The following is a 23,225-nucleotide window of genomic DNA, read 5'->3' on the forward strand; positions in this document are numbered from 1 at the left end:
AGTCAGCATATTGCCCCCAACAATCTGGGTCCTCATTTTACTGATGTTGGAAGGAGGGAAGACTGAGTCAAAATTGAGCTATTCAGCATCAAACTCCTGGAGTGACCTGTGAGTTAGCCTGGAGTAGTGCATTCTTAAAACTGTGCCATCATGGCTTTTCTTGGGAGGAAGCCAGGGTAGTTGAAGGACAAACCCACCCCACATTTCATCTACTTGGTGCACCAGGATGAGAAAGTAGGATGTGTTGCAGGTCCCATATATTATGGATAGACATCTGGTGGGACCATGAAAAAAAGGGTCACAGTAGTGGCCCTTCTGTATGGAACATCATTCCCCCAAAGGTACAGAGGTACATCTGATTTCCACTTTGCTGCTTTTCCAAAAAGCCTTGAAGAAGTTGTTTTGTAAGTGGACCTGGGGACCCCAAATGGAGAAGAAGCTGATCAAGAGGTTGGTTTTATTGCATTGCTGCTGCCATAGGGAATAGGTTTTTTTTTATGGTGCAGATTTTAATGTTGTAAGTTGCCCAGAGTCTTCTCTGTGTGAGTTGGGCAGCCATGCACATTTGTTTAATAAATAGATAAAATAAAAACTTGTCCTTGTTCTACATTACATGAAATAAACTTTAAACATAGGTCTCTGATGTAAAGGGAATGAGAGCTCATATAATCATAAAGTGTATTATTTTTCTGCAGTCATTTTAAAATGCTTTATAGTATTATCCAGTGCCATGAATTAATCACTTTCTGTTATGTCTCACCTGAAAATACTTACATTGCTTTAGCACATTGTTCCTTCTGTCTTGGCTTGTACCAGAAGTGCTGCAGTAATTTTTTGAAATTCAGCTTTCCCTAATCAAGCACAATGTAGAAGTATTGGTCTGTAGATCTCAGAATTCCAGCCAAAGATCACAATTCTTTGAAACCAAAACATCTGAAGGTATCGGTTTGGGAAAGATCCAGTGAAGATTAACTCAATTAGCTTGAATTCTTGCATAATAGTTTATTAAGTAGGTACATTTAATAAAGCCCAGAACTTAGGAAGGAATCTCAAGACATAACATCACTCACATCACTGCCAACTTAGTAATGCTTAAGAACCAAGCATGAAGCAGCAATATATATTTGAAACCCATTCTTGAATCTTTAGATCACTAGCTGGATTGATTTCCGATTGATTTGAAATGCAGAAGAGCAAATACCAGGCCATCAAGTTATCTGGTTCTGACAAACAGCTACTAGGCACCCTGCTTAAATATTCAGCGACAATTTGCTGCTGCACAAGTGTCCCCACTGTTGCCTTTCATCTTCCCATGGAGCTGACTAGTGCTTACACACTACAGCTACAGGAATGTGAAATAACAGCAATGAGTTGATCTGATACCCTTTCTTCTCTCCCTACATTTGCTTTTTCCAATGAAAAGAAAGAAAGAAAAAGCACAGTGCAGGGAAAGTTGAAAGCTCCCTCCAAAGGTGCTTTTTCAAGAGGCAACTGGATTTCCTTGTTTTTCTTAGAAGTCGTTTTGCTTCTCATCTATGAATCTTCTTCAGCTCTGACAGGACAGTGGGGAATGGAAGGATTCCACACTATCCTATCAGAGCTGAAGAAGCTTTTTGGATGAGAAGTGAAACATCTTGTAAGAAAAACAAGAAAGTCCAGTTGCCTCCTGAAAAGTACCTTTGGGACAACTATGACCTGGATGACTGAGAATTATGACAGACTCCCTCCTTGAAGTGAGTGAAGACAAAGGAATGATGATGAGAGGCTTAGTTGCAATGGGAGGGAGGTAATTCTGGGAGGTGGGAAGTTGAGCAAGACAAGAGTTTCTGCTACAAGTGCTATTGAGGGCTGAAGATGGTAAGGCTGGAAGAATCCAGGATCAGATAAGACCTTTTTTAAAAACACCATGTAGGTGCCATCAGCATCCAAAGTTGATCAACCGTCTCTAACCATTATAAGGCCAGGAAAACGAGACACAGAATTTAACTCCTGGAGATGACTAAACAATAGGTCTAGAATCCTAGATTCTGCATTAGTTGATCTTTCTTGTGTTGTTGTTATATATTTTTAATGAAAGCAACATATCTGAGCCTTGTTCTTGAATCTTCCTTTGCTTAATATTTATATCCCTAGAAAGAGATTTATTGTTGTGTCCAGGTTGGAGCTCTGACACTAACTTTCCCACCACTGCACTCTGCAGAATGAATGCTTGTTTCTTGTGTAATGCAAAATGAGTCAAAAGTTTATTGGCTCAAATATCCAGAATATAGATAGCACCATGACATCTGAGGGAATCAGAAGAGTGTCACTCATCCCAGACTGATACAACTATTGTATCTGGAAAAGGCCTCTGTGTGAATCATGTGAATTTTTTCAAAATGCTGCCCTCTGGTTGTGTTAATACTGTTATTCCTGAGCAGTTATAGGTGCCTTTAGAATGTACATCTGTGCTCTGTGAGCTGCATTGGTTGCCAGATTGCTTTCATGATCAATTCAAGGTGCTGATTTTGACTTTTAAAGCCATTCATGGCTTGGAGTTATTGGAGGAACCACCTCCACCCAATTACATCTGCCTATCCCATTAAGTCAGGTAGAAGGAGTCAATAACAGCTCCCATCTACAAAGAAGTTCTATTTGGCAGGAAATGGGAGATGGCTTTTTCTGCCATGGCCCTCACCTTCCTGGAGGGAATAGCCCCATCCCTGACATCCTTCTGGAAGTCCTTTAAGACAGGGGTCTCCAACCTTGGCAACTTTAAGACTTGTGGACTTCAACTCCCAGAATTCCTCAGCCAGCTTTGCTGGCTGAGGAATTCTGGGAGTTGAAGTCCACAAGTCTTAAAGTTGCCAAGGTTGGAGACCCCTGCTTTAAGACATACTTTTACCATCAGCCTGGAGATCTTTAAATTTCCTCAGGTATTCTTCAGGTAACTCATCCAGGAAACATTCTAGCTTGGACATTCTGAGAGTTGTAACCCCAATATTTGTAGGAGATAACAGAATGGGAAACAAAAATACTGTAAGTGATTTTCTGATCAGGTAGCCTTCTTCAATCTAGCGCCATCCAGAATATTGGTCTATTCCCATCATATCCAACTAATATATATGTACAGTTTTGTGGACAGTGAGTTTGAAAAGCTGGTATAGACAAGAAAGTGTCTGAATTCTGGACTCTACATGCCTTTATCCATTGCTTTTCCCCTTCTTGATTCCTGAACAATCTAGTGTCTCTGCTATAGACTTGCTATTTTTATTTATCTTCCAGTAGCTTTAAAAAAAAAAAACCCTCCTCCATTTGCACAGTTCAGATGCTGCCATCCTGCACACTTTATGTTTGACTGCTTCTCATACAAAGAGAAGCTGAAGAAGGGTGTGCCCATTACTCTTCTTTTAGATGTTGCCATAGTGGGTGCAGCTGAGAAATTGCTTATAGTGTACAGTGCAATTATGTTGTCAAGGATTCCCCTGCAACCACATTTTTTTTCTTTTTAAATGAAACCAGAAACAATCATACCTACTTTTTCAAAACATCTGTTTTCTTAAATAAATCTGTCACATGATGAATAGATGAATCAGTACTGACAACTATGCTAAGAATATAAAACATCAGTCTACTTTTCTATGAAACTATCAGTTTTGAAACATTAACCAAGACTGAAAATGCTTTTCTTTTTCTCTTTAATGCACAAACACACAGACTCATAAAGATGCACAACTCCCCTCCCTTTGCTAGAAATGTGCTCTGTGTCGGCTTCTGTATCACTGGATCTCAGCAGGGTTGAGGTTTTTTTTCTGTTTTAGATTTAAAGCCTTCCTTTGTGGTGAATGCTAGTAAGAAGATATTTTGAGGGATTCCATAATACAGCATTGGAGAATGCTGTGAGCATTCAGTTGAAAAAGAAGTGACAGATTATTTAACCAGTCAAAGAAACTCGGTTGGGCAAAAAGATTCTTAATTCAATAAATAGAACTCCATTGTTTTCCTTTGGATTTACAGCAGAGACTCGAGAAAATCAGCAGAAACTTTTGTGTCATAATGTTCTCCCCCACTTACTTTGATATTCTTTTTTTTATTCTTCTCTGCATGCTCCATCTTCTTACTGTGAGACACAAAGATATGGTGACCACATGTCCCATGTAGTCAAAAATACATGCAAAGGAATGTTTAATCAGGGAGAAGGAAAGTGGTAATGGAAGCCTTTACATTTCTCCCTCTTCCTCTCTCTCTCTCTCCCTCCCCCCCACTTTCTCTCTCTCTCTCTCTGTATATATATATATACATACACACACACACACACACACACACACACACACACACATCCTTTAAATATACAGTGATATTTTAATTAAATATTTGATCAATCACTATGTGCAAAGTGAGAAGAACAGAATAAGAGAATTAGAAATAAAAATCTTAATACCTAATAATTCAGAACCATGCAGTCTCTGGTCTTATGCATTTGGGTGTTTTTTTTGTTCATCTCATTTGGAGTTTGCTTCCCTCTATTTGGACTTGAATTTCTCTTATTGCATTAATTTTTATATCCTTCTGTATTAACTCTCCAACCTTTTTTGCTTATTGTGTTGCTTGGGTTTTTTCTTACTCTGGATTTTTCAAATATTAGAGACTTCAGCTGGTAGCATCCAGAAAACCTGGGAATTATGGAAATTATAGTCCAACATATCCAGACATCATTGTGCTGAAAATGAGGTATACTGAAAAAGTGGGTAACATAGATAATATAGGGAAGCCTCTTCCAAGTTGTGCCCCTTCTGTGAAGAGTTCAACTCCTGGAATTCTTACATTTCACACCAGTCCATTGCTAAGAATTCTGGGTTTGAAACCCATCATCTCTAACATGAACTAAGACAGAATGATATTGGGGAACCCACTGGGAGCTTCCAGTAGTACGGCTGGCATCCACACAAGACATTTTTGGAACCTTGTAAGGACAATCATAACAGTGTCTACTCTGGCTGGCTTTAAAAATATTTGGCCTGGTATAAAAAGCTGAGTCTAGCTGTGTCAATTTCTTGAAACATGCTTTTGATGTAGCATAATTCTAAGGCGTTATGGGAAAATGAAATAATGTTGCCTAGGGACATCTCAAACATAAATGGATTCTGCCCTACCATGTAATTCACATTCCCACAGATTTTGTTAGTGTATAAGCATATAACCAAAGATTATCCAGTCCTCAATGTCCATTCAATCTAATATTGTGCCTCAGAGAAGAGCTCCAACTGTCTCTACAGATCAATATTTCTGAGTCTTAGCAACTTTAAGATGTGTGGATTTCAATTCCCAGAATTGAAGATGGCTGTGGAATTCTTGTGGTTGAAATCCATATATCTTACAGGTGAAGAACCACTGCTATAGACTTTTAAATAAAACAGGCAAAGGATCTCCAACAAAAATCTTTCCTTGATGTGAAAAGTGTAATATAAAAGAAGACAATACTCAGATTTAATATCCTTTCTTATGTTGAAATAACCAGGTGATTACAATTCCTATCACTCCCAGCTAGCATAGGCTTTGACTTGACTGACAGGAGTTGCAGATCAATGTTTCTGATGGGCAGCAGATTAATGAAAGTTGGCTCAAAAGTCTATGTTCTTCTGTAGATTAGCACATTTCCTTAAAATAAATGGTATCTATATCTATTTGGCTAACCTCTACTTTCTCACATGTTGCTCTTTATACCACTTCTCCTTTATTCTCTTGTTCCCATGGGTGGGGAAATGGGTGGGGGGAGGGAAGGAGGGAGGGAGGAAGACTGTCCAAAGTAAAAAAATCTTTCAATGAGGAGTTCCTTGTTCTCTGCCCACACTCTCATATTTACACTGTCATACTTTGCCGGCCTGAAAGAGACAGAGGAGGCAAACAGATTTACTGCCTTTATTAGATTAGCCAGCTGAGCTATCTGAAAGAAACCCCAAGGAAAAATCTGGAATTCTGCAAACTAAACAACTCTGTTCTGCTTTATCATTGCCACATTATAATAAATGTGCAGACTTTGCTTCTATCAAGTTGCAATATCATTTTTGAAGGAGAAAGGAAAATAGAATGAGAATTGTCTAGAGTCCTAATGTGTATATTCCAGGGGATCCCAAAACACTAGTTCTTTGCAAGCAAAGTTTCACCCACAAATGTACAGACTCCAAACTTTAATCAGAGCTGGATGCGCTTTGCATTTCAATTTCATGAAGAGAAAAAACAAATAGCTATTCAGAATACATTATTCAAATGTGGAATTAGCATAAACTTTGGGTCTGCATAATTCAGCCTCAATATGATGAGAGAATGCAGAGGGGGCTATGGATATATGTAGGTTGGCATCTGCATTGTGACAAATTCAGGATCTTACGGCAAAAGGAGCTGTGAGAAATGGGAAAGGAGAAATATAAGATAGTCTCATAAAATTCACAGACTTTAGCAGATTCCATGGTGTGGATTTTGGTTGAAAGGTATGGCATGGCATGCCATTAAACATGAAGACGTATAGATGGAAAACATATAGATGGCTTTGACAGATCAGATAGTCAAATTCCTTCCTTCCTCCCTTCCTCCCTTCTATCAAAGGGCAATCAAGGCAACTGTCAAGCAAAACATACAATATTAATACCTAAAATAATTATTAATCCCTCTACCAAGCCTAGGTAAAAGAGAACAATTCACTGATTGGGAGAAATATGAGTAAAAGTCTTCTCCAATCATTCCAATAAACTGATTGAAAATGGGAGCATCTGCAGAACCTGGAGATCAATCATTGTAGACAATACAGTGTAACTATAAGAAATAAGATGCAAACATTTCAATAACAGGTTTGGACATTTAAATTGAAATACAAAACAATACAGGATATTCAACTAGGATTGAGAACAGATTTCAGCCATTTAAAAAAATGCCAACAGCAATAACAATAAAACAATTAAAAAGAATCAGTAGTGTGACAAGTCATATATATCAATGAAAAGTCAATAAAGCACCTTCCAGTAAAAGCCCTTTGAAAAGGTGAGATATCAAAACTGTTGCAAATACCGCAGCAAAGCGTGGAATTGCTCATGTCCTGGGAGGACAATTGATCAGGTTCTTTCAGACTGAGCAATCCCCTCTCAAACTGGGTCTGTAGCAAGGGAATTACTATCCAGAGAGAGATGAGGAGAGGGAGAAAATAATAAACCTAGTGTTTTCTTTGCAATCTAATCTCTCCTTTCTGACTGCTTTCCACAAACCATTCCCTAAGGCTAACTCCCTGTAACAACCGTCACCCCTCAATTCAGGTAGTTATACTCATATCCAGCATGCATTTGGTGAACTTATCTCTCTCCAGAATATGTGCATTAGGTTGTTGTATTTATATGGTGCCTGGTTGTGTGTAGTTTTTTTGTTATTAATTAGGCTGTTAATGGCTGCCTATTAAATTGTTGATTGTTATTTCCTTGTTCCACTGCACCCTTGGCTCCTAAGTACCTGATAAGCTGGTGGTAAATCAGCACTCCTATTGACTGACAAGGGACATCCTTCCCAGGCTTCAATCATTTCTCTGGCTATTTTTGGTCCCTGCTCAGCCAACAATCGTAGTAGATGCAAAATAGAACGTCCTTGTTCATTGCAGTGTGAGGCTCCCAATGAGTTTAGGTTTCTTAATGGGTGGTTTTTTTTTCTATTGCTCTGATTTCTGTAGACACATATGGCCGTGAAACAGCAAAAGTAAATCCAGTTCAGTAAGCAGACAATAGAAAGCTGCTTGAAAGGAAGAACTAATCAGCCAAATCTGCTGGTTGGATTAGCTTTTGGAACTTGATATCCACAGGAGTCTTGTATAAGCCATCATGACATCATGTGTCAGAACTATGAATCTCTGCCCCTAATTAATACTTAGCACTTTTGTGTGCAATGCAGAAATAAAAGAAATAGCTAAGGAAATAGCTGCATAATTATGAGTTCTGTTTATACCAAGCATCCACCTACTTCGTTTCTCAACAGATAGTTCTCTATTTATTGTTTGGGTTTTTTTTCTGTTTGAAAGTTTTTCAGTCTCATTCAAAGTCTCATTTGAAGATAGTCTCCTAAAAAAAAGGGCAGCCAGAACAAAGATGGGACTCCATCAGCATTTAACACCCAGAAGTAAAACTGAGCACATGCTCCCTCGTTTAGTTAGTCAATGCCTGCCTTAGGATGGTGAGATTCATGGACTTTCTATTTCAGTTATCATGATTATTTTGAAATTATTTTGGTATATGTGCCAGAGAGTCTCCAGAGCCTGGGGAAATCATTTTCACCCTCCCGGGGGCTTGAGGAAAGCCTCCGGAGCCCAGGGGGGACAAAAACGCCCCCACACACACACCGTGGTGCAGAAAGCCGACTAGGCCACGCCCACTATGACCATGCCCACCCATCAACCGGGCAGAGAACTGGTTACAAATTTTTGAAGCCCACCCCTGATTGCAAGGACATGTCACAGGAAAAACTGTCTATATAAAGATTCTTTAGATTTATGCTCAAAATGTGAGAAACAGAAGCAGAAAAAAATGAAGTCATTATATGATTTTAAGGATTAGAATAAAAATAATAGTTTATAGAAAAACGTGACCATGTTGTAACTGAAGAGTAAGAGTTATATATGTGTATACTTATACCTCTGTTTATAATTGCTGTGCTGTATTAGCATACTCCAAACTCTCGCAACTGATTGGTCCAGACAGACAGCGACCTGATTGGTCGAAACCCGGCCGTGATTGGAGCGCTAAGAATCTACCGCGATTGGCTGTGCCGATCACGGGAGATTCAAAGCGCTGCCATTGGCTGCCGAGCCGCGAGCCAGCCCTATATGAAGGGCTGCCGCTGCTTGCATTCTCTCAGACTATTCCTATTCTAAATAAAGAGCTGAACTCACCAGAATGGTCTCGTGTCTCCTTGAACCGATCCACCTCAGATCTAACACTGGCGACGAAGGTGGGATCGTGAGACAAAGAGACCACCCAGCACGTGGCGAGGCGGCACACAGCAGCAAGCAGAATGGCCGGCATCAACTCGCCACCCGCACCCCTTCAATCCCGCTACCGAGGACTGGGAATCCTATACCGATAGGTTCCAGATGTTCCTCGAGTGTAGCAATCTTAAAGATGCCAACGGTCACAAGAAATGGGCCGTATTCTCGCACACTGCAGGCCGGCAGTGTTTAAGATGGCCAAAGCTTTGGCCAAGCCGGAGGACGCCAAGACTATGGAGGGGCGACCTCGAGCCCCTGCTACGAAGCCACTACGCCCCGTCGTGCCCATCCTCATCCGGGCGGCACGAATTCTACAGGCGGGACCAGCACGAGGGCGAGGGCTTGGCGACTTCATAGTGGCACTACGAGATTTGGGTGGCCTGTGCGAGTTCGCCGACCTGGACCAGGCCCTGCGAGACCGCGTCATCCTGGGACTCCGAGACCCCATTCTCCAGAGTCGCATCATGGCGAAGGGCGACATCTCCCTCACCAATGCGCTCACAGAGGTAGCCGCGGCTGAAGCAGTCAAGAAATCAGCAGCTCGGATGCGGCAATCGAGCATCATACCACGAGCAGCAACCGGCGAGACGACACCGAACCCGAAAAGTGACCCGAGATCAACCACCGGGACGCAACCACGCACCACAGCGACATTGACTCTTTCTCAGGAACCGAGGACGAGGAGGAGGAAATCCACCGCTTGCAAGCAGCACGAGGGCGACGGGAACCCCAAGGTCGTAAGTCAAGGTTCCAGTGCGCCGGCTGCGGAGGCGATCACCCCCATTCGGACTGCTGGTTCCTCGATGCCGTTTGCCGACAGTGCGAGAAACGGGGCACATCGCCAAGGTATGCAGAAATAAAAACACTACAGCCCGCGGCGACGAGATGGCAGCCCTCACAGGCAAGAGAACACCCCACCAGATACCGAGACCGCCAGACGGAGAGCCGCTGGAGCCAAGAGGGTCGGAACAGGCGGCTCAACGAGGCAAGGCAAAAGGAGGAAACACACCAGACCATCATCGTGCCGGCCATTCCTCCACAAGAGACGCCAGAAAGGTATACGTGACGGTGGGGATAGAAGACCAGCCATGCGACATGGAGGTGGACTCTGGGTCCTCCTCTCAATGGTCTCTTGGCACACCATCAAGCGCCTGGTTCCCTCCATCCGCCGCAAAGAATTAGAAGACCAAACACTAACCCTCAAAGACTACCAGGGAAACCGCATCCCTGTAGTTGGCAGAGGCCATTTTAAAGTCACCTTCAAGAACCACACCGAAGTGCTACTCCCTGACTATCGCCGACCGGGATCGGCCGAGCCTGTTGGGATTACAGTGGTTCACACCCATAGGCATTGAAGTAACCGGAATCCACCGCACCGCAGAGTCGGACTGGGAAGTGGCGCTGCGTGGAGGACTTCCGGGAAGTTTTCGACAACAGCCTAGGCAAGTACCGGGGTCCCCTATCTCTTTTAACATAGACCCGAACATCGCGCCAATCCGCCTTAAACCCAGACGAGTGCCATTTGCACTCAAGCCCAAGATCGATGAGCAGCTAGATAAGCTCATCGCGCAAGGGGTACTGGAGCCAATCGATCATGCCAGGTGGGAGACCCCATAGTCACCCCCATCAAGCCAGATGGGTCCGTGAGAATTTGTGGGGACTATAAGGCCACCCTAAACCACGCGCTCCAGCAAAGTGCATACCCGCTCCAGTAGTGCAGCACCTTCTGCACTCGCTGGGAGGCCAGATCTTTGCCAAACTCGACCTGGCGCAAGCCTACCAGCAACTGCCAGTCGACGCCGCAACCGCCGAAGCCCAAACCATCGTAACGCACCGGGGGCTTTCCGTTGCAACCGGCTCCAGTTTGGAGTCAGCGTGGCACCCGGGTCTTCCAAAGCCTCATGGAAAGACTCCTCCAGGGCATAGAGGGGTGGTGCCCTATTTTGACGACGTCTTAGTGGCCGCGAGAAACGAAAAGCAACTAGAAGCCTGGTTGAGGGAAGTACTGAAGAAATTCAGAGACTCGGGGCTCAAAGTCAAGAAAGGGAAGTGCCAGCTAAGGGCTGAGAGGGTCGAATTCTAGGGTACCTCCTAGACAAACAAGGGATCCACCCCACAGAGAAGAAACTGAGAGCCATAAGGGAAGCGCCACGACCCAAAAACAAAACGGAACTGCAGGCTTTCTTGGGACTGTTAAACTTTTACAATGTCTTCCTACCTCAAAAGGCGACCGTGGCGGAACCGTTGCATAGGCTGTTAGATAAAACAGCCACCTGGACCTGGGGAGCATGGGAGGAGAGCGCTTTCAACAACACAAAGAAACTGCTAACATCTGACGCGGTACTAATCCAGTACAGCGAGACTGTGCCATTAACGGCGCCATCCTCAGCCACCAGCTACCAGACGGGAGGAAGCACCCATCGCCTTCTCATCAAGGACACTTTCAAAGCCGGAGCGAACTACAGCCAGCTCGACAAAGAGGCCCTAGTAGTCGTCGCCGGCGTCAAGAAATTCCACGAATACCTTTACGGTAGGACTTTTACAATCATCACGGACCACAAGCCGCTGCTAGGATCCTGGCAGGAAATAAGGCCACACCGAACATTCTATCACCAAGAATGACAAGGTGGTCTGAGTTCCTGTCAGCATACAACTACCAGCTGATTCACCGACCCGGGAAGGACATCACCCATGCAGACGCCCTGAGCCGCTCACCATTGCCCGATCTAGAAGACGACCCGGCACCCACGACAGAGGTATTTCAAATAGAGACAATACCCAACCCACTAGTGACCGTGCCAGACATTGCCAGAGAAACAAATAAAGACAAGCGGCTGGCGCGAGTCCTAAGCTGGGTTGGAAAAGGATGGCCAGAAGGGGACAGGGACGAACTATTCAGACCCTTCCGAAACAGACAAACTGAACTCTTTACCGAAAAGGGCTGTATACTTTGGGGAGACAGAGTGGTAATCCGGAAACATTGCAAGAAAGGGTATTGGGGATGCTGCATGAGGGGCACCCAGGGATGGTTAAGATGAAAAGCCTGGCCAGAAGCTATGCATGGTGGCCAGGCATGGACAAACAGATCGAAACCTGGGTAGCCAAATGCAAACAATGCCAAGAGTCCAGACCCAGTCCTCCCGCCGCCCCAATACATGAATGGGAAACACCAAGAGGACCGTGGTCTCGGATTCACATAGACTTCGCGGGGCCAACCAAGGGGCACATGTACCTCATCACAGTAGATGCTTACTCCAACTGGCTGGAGGTAAGCACCATGAAATCAACCACAACGGAGGCGGTAATAAGGAAACTGGGCAAACTCTTTGCCACACACGGCCTGCCAGATATAATAGTGTCTGACAACGGGCCCCAGTTCACCGCACTAGCGTTTGAACAATTTCTGGCAGGCCAGGGCATACGCCATGCATTAACCGCGCCGGCAAATCCAGCGGCGAACGGACGAGCAGAGCGCATGGTCCAATACACAAAAAAAGCCATACAGAAAATAGAAACAACCAACATACAAGATAAAATTAATAAAATGCTCCTCATCCAACATATTACACTGAGCACAACCACAAATAGAAGCCCGGCAGAACTAATGATGGGCAGAAAACTATGATCAACACTAGATAGAATGCACCCCACATACACCCCTGACAAACCCCCGGCTCCTCCAGCAAGCACAGAAAATTCAACATAGGTGATGCCGTATACGCAAAAAACCTGTCGGGGGAACCACTCTGGATACCAGCAACGATCACCCAAATAACCGGCCCAGTATCATACCGACTAGAAACAAGCGACGGGAAAAACTGGAAACGGCACATTAACCAACTAAGGTCCAGAATAGCTAACAACCATACACCCAAACAAGAAACTAGAAGGGGGGGGGGAAACGGAAAGCGATAAAGAAAGAGGGACCCCCCCTAGCGCAAGCCGAACAACCCCCACCTGGAACAAATAACCCGCAAATAACCCGGTCCTACTCACCAGTAAACGAGGGACCAACCAAACAGGCAACCCCAGAATCGTCACCGGGAAGGAGCAGCCAGGCCAGCGCAACCAGCCCGGAAAGATCCAGCGGAAACAACAGAGACGGCAGCTCAACCAGCCCGGGTAGACCAGGAGGAGCTACCAAGAAAGGCCCAGCCCGACCTTCCAGACGGTTCCATCCCTGGGAACCAGAGCGACAGAGAAGGCCTCCGAACCGGTCGACAACCAAACAAGAACTGAGCTGCGCAGGTCAACTAGACAGGTACGAAGCCCCGCCTACCTGCGCGACTACGTCATGACGCGCCGACAGATGAAACCAAGAGGGGAGGGGTGTGCTGTATTAGCATACTCCAAACCCTCGCAACTGATTGGTCCAGACGGACAGCGACCTGATTGGTCGAAACCTCGGCCGTGATTGGAGCACTAAGAATCTACCGCGATTGGCTGTGCCGATCGCGGGAGATTCAAAGAGCTGCCATTGGCCGCCGAGCCGCGAGCCAGCCATATATGAAGGGCTGCCACGGCTTGCATTCTCTCAGACTATTCCTATTCTAAATAAAGAGCTGAACTCACCAGAATGGTCTCGTGTCTCCTTCGAACTGATCCACCTCAGATCTAACAATTGCTATAAAAGAAAATCAGAAGTCACTTCTTTATTTTTTTACTCTATTTCTGAATGTTCATCTTTGCTTTTTTCCTCTATTTCTCCTTTTCTCTTTTTTCATTCAAAATATTAGTTCTTGTAAATTTTTACTGTTTATTCAAAATTCTGACAGTTAATTTTTTTTAAAAAAAGGATTAGAATATATCAGTTTATCATGAAGTTGTATTCTGAAATCAGTTAGTTAAATCTATTCCATTTAATGTAATGAGAAATTTGTTCAGGGTTTGCTTTGTCTGTCTGCATAGTTCCTAAAAGCTTTACATTTTTGGAGCGTATTTGTGCCCAAGTACTGTAGTAGCAGAGCCCGCTTGGGGTAGTGGTTAAGACCCCAGAAACTGGGAGACCATATGAGTTGTAATTCCTCCTTAGGCAGAAAGCCAGCTGGGTGACTTTGAACTAGTCATTTTTTCTCAGCCTTAGGAAGGAGGCAATGGCAAATCACTTCTGAAATCTTGCCACGGAAAATGCAGGGATTGTCCAAGCAGTCACCATGAGTCAAAACTGACTCCAAGGTGCACCTCCCAAGCCAAACCACACACATGCGCACAGATGCACGCGCACACAAGCACAGCAGAGTCAGTAGGAAGTCACCTAAGAAAGATAAAGTACTCACAAAGGTTGCTGCTGAGGAACCATACATTATTTTTGCTTTTCAGGAGTACTTCACATTGTTTAATGAAAATGCATAATCTACTGCAAATCAAAACAAAAGCACTCTTGAAAATCTGTACATTACTGCTCCAAAGTATAGCTGGATTTAAGTTTTTGATTTTAAAATATTGAGATTATTTTTAGAACTTTAGTCTGAAAGGTATAGAACCATAAGATTAGAAAGCAATCTTTTTAGAAAGCCAGATGCTATCTCAGCTCAAGATGAAATGGAATTCTACAAGAAGGACTGTATGTAATGCATGGTCAAAAAAAGTCAAGATGACAGCCAAGACTGTATGTCACAGATAAAACAGAGCTTTGATTACACCATCACAGCAGCCATCTTGACTTGTTTTTAACTCCACCCAATGGACACCCTGTCTAAGGATGCTTGAAAGCTGCCTGGACAGGGAATAGTTAATATGAAGAATTGAATAATTTAAAACAATATTTTTTTCTCTGCAATGTTCTGCATTAAAACTACAGAAGATCCTTTTTATAACTATTTGTTAGGATCTATAGGAAAAAGAGGATGGTAAGGAGAATTAAAATGTAACTATTATAAGAATAACAGTAAGAGGCAGAGACAACAAAACAAAAACAAAATTCCTGTGAGAACTAACCATAATGTCTCTAGTTACCCGGAGGTTTCCAATTAGCTTATTTAACCATAGTTTAGTGACTCAGCTATAACTGGCTGCATTCATACCACTTACTAAATCACACATGGTGGTTAGATTGTACAGCATCTTAAAACCAAACTTTACTATGAGTTAGCATACAGATGTTCAAGTTCTGTTGGCTTGAGAAGCATATACTGTATGTGGCATACTCTAGAAGACAACCCAAGTATTTGTGTTATGTGTGATGACTTGGAACTCTTGCTCCCCTGTGAGCACCCATACATCAAACCCCATATACTCATCTTTCCCCAACAGAGTGTTCTCCCTTTATTTTTAGCCAGAAACTTCTAAATATAATGGGATTGAAAGCCATTTTGGGGAGTTTACCACATTGAGGAAGATTGATCTAGTGGTGCCCAAAAGCTGATTAGCAAACCTTTGTGACAGAACTGACAATATTATTCCAGTTTTCCTTTCATTTCAGGGTTTCTATGTTTTTCACACACTTTGAGCAGAAAGTAGCAGATGGTTTATTCAGGCACACACTGTTTCACACATGTAGATTTTTCACAGATATCATTTTTTTTTACACACACATACACACACACACACACTTCTTTGTGTGACATTTATATGCATCTCAATCACACAAAGAAATCTGCTGTACTATTGTATGTGTATGCCTGTTTAGAAACTATAGTTAATTGCCAGAAACAGAAATTTATGGCTCATCACACCTGATGATCACATGCTTTTTCTCACCAGGGAAAAATTGTCACATGCAATGTGGCTCTTAAAGAAAGGATCTTAAAGTGTTGATTGTTTACATTATTTAATTACTTCTATGCATCTTGTAAGTGCTCTCTATATACCGAAGTTGACATTAATTTCAGATTATTGGATTTCTCTCCCATTCACTGTACAGTATATTGGAAAATGGCCTTAAGCATGAATGAAAAAAAAAATATTCCAAAAGTTAAGAATATGAGGCTGCAGGGTAGAAAAATTTGCTAATTTAAGGTGTCAATTATGGACTGAGCGTGTAATAATAATTTTAAAAATAATTCCATAAATCCAATATCCAAATACAGCCGATTTGCCACTGCCTTCTTCTGACATATTTTTGATATCTTAGTTTAGCTTATTTATTTTACTTTAACCCCCGAGAGCCAGTTTGGTGTAGTTGTGAAGGCACAAGACTAGAAATCCAGAGACTATGAGATCCTACCAGTTAATCCTAGGAAGAAGGCAAAGACAAACAATTTATGAAATATCTTGCCAAAAACCCTACAAGAACTAGTCCAAATAATTGGCAGGACTCAAATACTGTCTGGAAGATGAGTACTAACAAACATCTGGTATTTCCTAGCAGGCCCCAGTCCAAGTATTAACAGACTCTGAACCATTTACCTTTTCTGGGATGAGACAAAGTTGCCTAAACAGTGCAGATAACCTGAAATACAAGAGTAGACCCATAGCTGTGCTTTGAGTATATTGCCTCTTTGCCACAGTACCACTTAAATACAAACGAAAGGGATTGTATATTACAGCAGCAAATACATAAATGTTGAGAGAGCAGAGAACATGAGATCACACAAAATTTAAAGGTATAGTGGGACATGCAGCTTGTTTGCACTCTGTGAAACGATTGCAACATTCTTAGTGTCGTGGCAAAAATTGGGTTATTAAAAAAATAATAAATCCATAGTGCTGCTTCTAATTATGAGTAAAAACAGTCTAGAAATACATTTCAAGGCAATTATGGGAAATCTTTCATCTTAGAGAAAGCTTTGTGTATGCACTCAGGTTTTTTTTTTACACAATAAGACATGCTTTACTCAATTTTTGCTCCATTATCTTGATATGTTGTTGTTCTTTTAAATGGGAGGATGCTGAATTTGTTGATGCTGGTAACCATGTTTAAGCAGACAGAGATGGGACTTTAATAAAGGAACATTATTGAACCTGAACAACAGAGCAATGTTTTTTTTTCCTGATGGGCTAGGATCCAGCTTTCAGATAGTTAGACAGGAAAACAGGAGATAATTTGCAGATGAACTGCAGTGGAGATGGGGAAAAAAATGAATGTGTTAATTGAGAATAAAGTCTGAATAGCAATGTTGAAAAAACTGTGCTAACCTTCCTGATACAAAACTTTCCAATGGCTCCATGTGCTAAAATATCTACTTGTAGATAAAGAGTCTCAGTACGTAGTGAAAATTTGTCTGGCAGCAGACTGAATGCAGTGTTGTTTATAAGGAAAAGCACAAAATTTAGCAAAATAAGGATTACTGGATTTAATACATGGCACTGATTATATGGAGTTTAAACACTGGCACTGATCTGTTACTGGAATAAATTTATTGAGTGACTAATAGGGCCATATCAAATATTTTAATATTTTATTAGTTTAGAATGTCTGTTTTATGAAGTAGTCCAAAGCTACTTCCTTTACTTCATAGTTTAGTAATTTAGTAGCTTAGCATTTTTGTAGCTTGTTTTATCCACAAGTACTTTTTGCAACTTAGTGACTTAACTTTAAATATTTAAGAGGTTTTTTAAAAATATTCTAAAATTAGATTATGGCTAGTATATATACTTATAGCATATTTTGAATCTGCTCCATTTTAGTCTTTCTTTTCTCAATGTACCCTTGTATTTTGAATGTATTTTTATCTTGAATCTGTAAATCTTTTTATAACATTGTACACAGTTTTGGTCAGTGGCCATAATAAATATGTTCATTCACTTATTGAAAGTTGTGCCCTTTGAGATGCTGAGGTGCCTGTCTGGGAATCTGATGGAAGTGTATAACTTTGCTTTCTGTTACAGAAGAGTGGTTTGTTTCTGCTATGCTTCACTTTTCCAAAAAAGGGAGGATGATGTATACTTTTTGTCCCTTCCATCCTAGACTGTTTCCTTCTATGTTCAAACTGCTAGGGCAAGAGCAGTGGTGGGATTCAAATTTTTTAACAACCTGTTCTGTGGGCGTGGCTAAGTGGGCATGGCCATGTGACTGGGTGGGCGTGGCTTCTTTTTTTGCAGCATCCCCCGGGGTTTTTTTTTTGTGTGTGTGTCCTGGGCCTCAGGGAAGCCTCCTGGGGGGCATTTTTGCTCCCAGGAACTTTCCCTGTGGCCGAGGAAGGCAAAAAAACAGAGCAGGAGAGGGCATAGCCCCCCCACCCCCTTTTGCCTCCTGGGCCTTAGGGAAGCTTCCTGGGAGCAAAAACACCTCCCCAGGAGGCTTCCCCGAGGCCCAGGAGGCAAAAAGGGGCGAAGCAGTAAGATAGCGAGGGGGGATTCTGGCACAGCTGATCATCAGAACAGCTGATCGTTAGGAGGGGAAAAAATACAAAACGCAGTCTGCGATGTTGCGCATGCATGATAAGGACTGACTGTGCGGGGAGGGGAGGGGTTGGTGGAGAGGGGCTGGGCCAGCCAGGGCCACGATTTGCCGGTTCTGCGAACTGTGCAGAATCATAACAACCAGTTCTATAGAACCTGTCCGAACTGGTAGAATCCCACCTCTGGGCAAGAGGCACCCATTCTAGTATCTCCTGCTGCTCCCATGGTGGAGTATGATGAGTTGCGTGAATGAGAGGAAATCTCTCTCTTTCAATTTCAAAGGTGAGGGTATGTAGGGAAGCATGAGATGAAAAAATGGTGGATACATTGGGAAAATAATAGGAGGGAAGTTAGAAACAATCAACTGCTAAGGAAGTACTTTGTGAGTAGCTTTATAAACAGGGGCTGAGGGAAGGAGGGAGTCAGACCATTCAAGGAGACTCTGCCTTTGAAAGACAAGCATTTAAGATTTAAAAAATGAGAACCTCACCTTAACTTTCATTTATTAAACTATTGGAAATCATTGTAGATCTTTCAGTATAGTTTTTATAGAATGATATGAATCCGGTGTTCTAGGCCAGTTAGCAGCCTAGTCACATTTTATGCTAATTGAAGTATCTGGGTATTTTTCAAGGTTTGCTACACATGTTTGTAATAGCTTAACTATGATGTAATCAAAACAAGGATAATAACAACCAGATCTGACCAATTCAGGAACAGGCACTGCTGATAAACTATACATAATTATGCAAACCTATTCTTTGCCCCTTCCACTAACTGAAACTCTAGAGAACTAAAAGCCTGTTGTTTCAAGAGGAAAGGCTACCTACTCAGCCTTCGTTGCCTGGAATCATGAGCCAACTATACAGGTATCCTCAACTTACAACCGTTTGTTTAGTGACCATTCAAAGTTACAATGGCACTGAAAAAAGTGACTTATGACTGTTTTTCACATGACTGTTGCTGCATCCCCATGGCCACATGATCAACATTTTGATGCTTGGCAACTGGTTCATATTTATGATGGTTGCAGTGCCCTGGTTGCATGTGATCACCTTTTGTGACTTTCTGACAAGCAAAGTCAATGGGGAAGTCAGATTCACTTAACAACTATCGCAAGAAAGGTCATAAAATGCAAAATCCGCTTAAGTGTCTCGCTTAGCAACAGAAATGTTAGGTTCAACTGTGGTCGTAAGTCAAGGACTACCTGTACATAACTCTAAGTTAGATGTAGAGATATGGCAAACTGGTTAATTTGACTCTACATTTTATAGAAGTTTTTCTCAGTGCAAATTTTTCATATGGGCAAACTGTTGTAAAATTCAGAAAAGTGATTTTTTAAAAATAATAATTAATTTCAATTCATGTATCGGTACTCACCCAAAAATGTGAAAATATGTAGGGTCACATTTAAATACACAAGAAGTGATTTTTTAAAAATCTATCCTGACTCTTCACTTTAGTTTGGATGCAAACAAAGGAAAACAGACCGAGAAATTATGCAAATACCCTTTGATCTGCTAGAAAACAATAGCCATTCAAAAAGGGCCCTTTTGCTGCTGAGTATATTCCAGCCAGTGGAAATTTTTTGGGTAATGTTGAAAAAAGCCCCCCCACTCTCTCGTTTCTAGACATGAAGCATTCCATTTGTGGTTTTGCGTGCACTTTAAGGCAATGTGGTTTGACTGGCTTTAAAAAAAAAATAGGTGAAAGACTGTAAACGGGAGGGTCATTTTTATTTAATCAGTATAAACATGAACTAAGCGCCTAGATAGAATTACTCTAGAATTACATAGCATTCCAAACAAGCTCAGGCAGGGTAGCATTTCTTTCTCTTTTTTATCCATTGAACTAACCCATAATTTTGTAAATGCAGAAATTTTTAAATACCAGCAGTAAATTATATCACATGTGTTGTGGCCTAAATAAAAACCCACTGAAACTTGTGATGGTTTTAACACATATACTTGCATGCACATATATACACCCTATATGTTTATGATTAATATTCAGTCTCTAATTCGAAGTTTCTATCTGATCCATAAGTGTAACTCTTCATGGAGAAAATCTGTGTGGTTGCTAAGAGTCAACACTGACTTAAATGGCAAACAATCAATCAAATTTATTTGAATTTAAATCCTATTTACAAGAGCCAAATGAATTAATACTTCCAATTTAGCCAATTTAGAAGCTAACAAACCCTACACCATAGTCCTCCCCAACAACATAATAATGCCAAAATGATGGCATCATTCTGCAAATGATTTAGTTGTGCACTTTTATTTAGAAATCATGATGCCCATAGGCCATAGCATAATTTTGTCATTTTGGTAGTTATGTTTAAGCAGTGACTTTTATATGCTTTTAATAATACTGGCATTTCTTTTCCCCCCCGAATTCTCACATTTTCTGATCTGCCATAGAAGGGTGAATGCTTTTCTACAGCATAGTGACCCATTCCAGTCTATTTCTAATGAATGATTTGAAGAATCTCAATGTTCAGGCTTTATACTTCTGCTCTTATGTGGGTTTACATTAGTTTAAAGTTCTAATGTGAGGCATACCAATTTTACATATCTTTACAATATCGTCTTTTCTTTTTGCCTCTGAATCCATCATTAGCTAAATGTCTTTTTGGCTTTAATTCTGCCATATTATAAATGCCAATGTTACTTATCCTTCCCCATTATCTCATTGAACTCCTTCCAAAGAGGAAAGGTTGGAAGGAATCCAGTATCATTGGAAGACATCATCTTGACTGTGAAAATCTGTTTGGTTTCCTTGACAGAGTATTGGATTGAATTATCATTTCCTCCTTCGTTGAATCGCACGTAGTCTGATCTATTGTTCCTGACTAGCCCATCACAAGGTCACTGTACTGTGAATATACACTCCCCATGGTATAGTTCAGAGCAATGGTAGTTAGTAGTAGTAGTTCCTTTACCACTGATGGCATAAGTGCATGAAGGAAGATGAACACGGATAACTGTCTGGATTTTTACAGCCCAGAATTGGTAGTTCCAACTAAGACAATAGTTAAAGTCATTTGACAGTTAAATTGTCCTTGATAATGTATAGAAGAAAAGCAAGCACAGCTCAGGGCAGAACATGTCAACAGTTTAGAGTCATTGCATTCCCACAAGCGCTCCAAATCCAACCCCTCCTGAATTCTGTTGACCCTTATATGGTGCCTATTTAACATAGGACTTTAGTTGACCAGATTCTTGTGCATAGGTTGAATAAATCTTCTATGCTGCAACTATACAAATGGTCATGATTCTTTCCCCTAGCATAATGCTTGTGAACATGATTATCACAGCAGTTCCATTACTAGTTTACAATTTAGAGATAACCAGTTTTTAGCCTTTAATACAAATACAGGAATTTTACTCTCCAATCCTCCAAGCTTTTTAAACTATGAAAGAGCCTTTGGGATATATAAATAGCTCCTCTTTCAGACTCAGTTTGAGCAAATAGATCAGGCAGCCCCTAATTCCTACAGCTATAGTTGATATTATTAGCTATGGTACAGGCCACCAAATGCAAATAACTTCAAATTCTGCTTTAAATTCCTTGCTTAGTCCAAATCTGGTAACAATTTGCTCTTCACTGATATGTAAGGGAGTTTATGTCTAATGGGAGATTTCCTGATCTTGTATTTTAAAGGCAAAAGATGTACACCTGGAAAGAAAATGAAAACTTATTCATCAACTGAACTATAAGTGAATAACACAACCAGATTCAGTTTTATTGCCCTGAGTTAACTATTTCCTTTAAATTTTCTTGACACCTTTCCTTTATGTCTTGCCTAAGGAAATATCATTCTTTGCTTTATAGCGTAGAACTTTATAGCTTCCCACCCTAGTAGGAATTGCTATCTTTTCTTAGTTGCAGGTATCTATAATTATTGAACTCCAGCCTCCCTCCACCATATTAAACAATCACCTTTTGTGCCTCACCCACAGAAACACACATTCTTTTGCAGGATCAAGGTTTTTGAGTTTAATGGTTACAAACTTTTTAAAAAGTAGCCTGAAACATTATGCTCTGTGTATCTAATCCACCAACAAGCCTTGAAGGTACAATTACCTGTCATTTGTTAACCAGTCCAACTAATTTTCATTCTAAATGATTTTGTAAGTTAACCCATGCATGAAAGGTTTAGTGATTGTAAAACTAGAGGGCAATCAGGGGAAACATTAATGCAGAGAGGAAAATAAATTAAATATTCTTCTCATTTACTTTAGTTTCAAGGACAAACACATGTCCCTTTCTGGCACCTTGAACTACAGCAAAAGGAAATCAAAAGAGAAATACATATGAATTATTACAAGGCATTTCAGATCCTTAATAAGAATATTAAATAAAATTTACCTGTGAAAACTTGTTTCCCAATGCACATATGAAGACTTCGTTTATATCTAAATAGTATTCAAATTAAACATAATTATGTAGGAGTCTTCTGCTTTAAGATCTTGTGTACACACCCTTAAAAAATTAACTTCCATACATAACCTATGGTAATTTTGAATTATTTACTGTTGCTCCAGAATTATTCAGAACCCTTTGATATGTTTATTGTACAAGGCATTTTTCCTTTCAATTAAAAACTCAGAACTCACAATTTTAATACTGGGTACTAGGTTACAGTCTTCAAGTGAATCACACCTATATCTAATGAAAGACGACCTTACTATATAAGCACTATTTTGATTCAATTTAGGAAGGAAGGAAGGGATTCAGGCTTATAATAAATTGTTAAATAGCCCATGATGAGATGTGAGGTTTAAAATTTCTGAATAGCTTACAGATTAATACCAAGAGCAATAGCACTTAGACTTATATGCTGCTTTACAGTCCTCTCTAAGTGGTTTATATTTATAGGGTCAGCCAGCATATTGCCCCCAACAATCTGGGTCCTCATTTTACCAACATCAGAAGAATGGGA

The sequence above is a fragment of the Notechis scutatus genome, chromosome 4 (genome assembly GCF_049901735.1).
Source record: "Notechis scutatus isolate UNSWTSFEM ecotype Mainland chromosome 4, rNotScu1.2, whole genome shotgun sequence".
Lineage (NCBI taxonomy): Eukaryota > Metazoa > Chordata > Lepidosauria > Squamata > Elapidae > Notechis > Notechis scutatus.